Consider the following 2785-nt stretch of genomic DNA (forward strand, 5'->3'; position numbering starts at 1 on the left):
GGGGGGGGTTCATTGAAAATTGTATACATTTAATGCCACTATCAACACTATTAGTTATTTAAGAGGCGGAAGCTCCCAGTTTAATGTCCATCTCCAAAAGGACCGAGCCAAATGGAAAATTCGCGTAAAGTGCCTTTCCCGAGGACACAACGTCGGACCGAGCTGAGGCTCGAACCCCCGAGCCCGCAGTCTCACGATTACGGGTCCGGTAGCCTGACCACTAGGCCACCGACGCCACAGGGGGGGGGGTGATCAGAAACACCTGAGCCAAAGCACGTCCATTAGCATACGAGCAGTATAAAATCGGGTGAATTGATTAGATTTCTGCTCACTTTGTGAATCAGAACACCCCGCCGTTAACCGTATGAGGAGATAATTCGCTGCCAGGAAGACGAAGAGACGAAGCTCTCATTAGTTTGGTCATTCTATCGGAAAACGTCAGCGTTGGTCAACGAGATTGGTCTCACACCTGCTCAGACAGTGAACGAACCGTCAGGTTTGGAAAAGTATTTATTCGACAGTATGGACGTATAAGCACATCATTCACCCGAAATTGTTTATTTGCCGATGAGAGGGGAAACTGCATCACCCATTTTAAAAAGGAGTCAAAAGCTTAGTGCACGATTTAGTGAGCGATGTAAACGTCTCCTTCATGATTGCTGTTTATGACTTTGTAACGTTTCTGAAGTTCAGTGCTTGTCAACCTTTTTATAGCCATCGCCCACTTTTGCCTCCTTTGAGATACTAAGATTTTCGTTCCGGCTACTAACAGGTATTTCTCGGCGGAGCATTAAATAACACCTGCCTTAACTTCCCAGGTGACCCCTACCGCCCGCCCGCCAATACTAATAGATCGCCCACTTGTAGGAGGCAATACCTCCCAAGTTGGAAAGTACTGCCCAAGTTTCTTTTGCGACGTGGTTGATCGTTTCTACTACCCGTCACGATCTGTAAGATCTGGTAGTAAAATTTGCGTGGCATCAGGGTGAAATCAGGCGCTCGTCAAAATAATTAAATGTACTTGTTTCTGCTCGCTGGGCAATTTGTATCATTTTTTTTTAATTGAGGGGTGCGGGTAGAGGTTTGCTTTTTGTAGCTTTCTGTTTTGTTTTGTTCTGTTTTGGTTTAACACCTCTGCGCCAATTTTAAAAAAAACTTTTCTGTCTGTATTTAATGGAAAAACTTCGATCAAAGGCGCAAAAATGTAAATTTGCAGGACACCCAGTTTTAGAAGTCAGCAAACTTCGGCAGCCCTTTACTCCCTTTTTTTAAACCTCTACCACCAGGCGATTCTCACCTCCTGCTATTACAAATATCTCTACTTCTAGTCAAAGTAGATGGGTACTAAAACAAATGAACAGGCTGTAAGATGATACCAGTAACCTCATATTATACCCCCAAGATTGACAAGAGCCTGATTCTACTGTGTCGTGACACATATATTATTACTATAAGCCTGCATGTGTTACAACTGTATCTCCATAATAGAATTGTATTAAATCTTCATTCTTTTCTTTAAAATTCGGTGGGTATAATTATATTCTTGTAGCTTGGAACCTATATTATTTATACTTAACAAACTTCACAAAGTATTGAAGTGGGTGGTTGGCGGGTGCTCTGGTGTGGTTCGTTTCTTCTTTCCTATCAAACATCTATCGTCCTTTTCTCCCCTTCTTCTTTTTTGTGTTTGTTACTCTCTTTTAACACCTCTAATCTTCTGGCGCTCATATGATCTTATGCAGTTGTGAGCATCGTAAAACCTCTATTAAAACTTGTTTTAAATATTGAATAGGCTTACGACTTATAAGAAATAAGATTTGTTGTGTTGTAGTACGAGTTTCACGGCCCTTGCAAACACCATAAAGTCAAAAAAATGCCGAAGATTAAATGTGTTACAAAAGAGAAGCGAACACAAAAAAGAAGGAGGAGAGATAAAAACGATAGACGCTTGATAGGAAAGAAGGAGCAAACCACACCAGAGCATGAGCATCCGCCAACCAACCACGTTAGGATCTAGAAATAAAATTTGTTGCAAGCAACACACAGGAGACGTACTGGTACAAAATACGAGGGCAGAACGGTTTCCTCGCTACGCCCCAGTTCTGTGGAACTCTCTGCCAACATTTTCACAAGGGAGACTCCGACTTTGCCAAAGCTAAAAACTAGATTAAAATCCCAAAGCATTAAATCTAGAAATAGCATTTCCTGATTTTTTTGTAATATATATTTTTTTCTTTATATACACCCGAAGGACATCGCAAGAGGGGGAGACCCAAAGTGACCTGTAGAAGCACAGTAGAGTCTGAAATGAAATCCTGGAACCATTGGTGGGGGGACGTTGACCAAGATGGCTCAAAACAGACAGAGCTGGAGATCTTTTGTTGCTGCCCTAAACGCCAGATGGCGAGAAGGGTAGTAAGTAAAAAAGTAAGCACTTCTTCATATGTTTTTGTTGTTGTTGTTTTGGTGGGGGGTTGGGTGTGTGTGTATGTGTGTGTGTGTGTGTGTGTGTGTGTGTGTGTGTGTGTGTGTGTGTGTGTGTGTGTGTGTGTGTGTTTGTGTGTGTGTGTGTGAAAGGTTGTTTTTTTTTGGGGGGGAGGGATACATTTGACCTTAGCAGTTGCGAGCGCAGTAAAACCCCATACTACTACTACTACTACTGGATACATTAATTTGTCGAGTTTGTATTTTGGGGGAAAAGGAGAAAGGTAGATAGACAGAGATACAAACGGAGATAGAGATAGAGAGTGAGAGAGAGAGAGAGAGAGAGAGAGAGAGAGGGAGA

Source organism: Aplysia californica, unplaced genomic scaffold, assembly GCF_000002075.1.
Source record: "Aplysia californica isolate F4 #8 unplaced genomic scaffold, AplCal3.0 scaffold00164, whole genome shotgun sequence".
Taxonomy (NCBI): Eukaryota; Metazoa; Mollusca; class Gastropoda; order Aplysiida; family Aplysiidae; genus Aplysia; species Aplysia californica.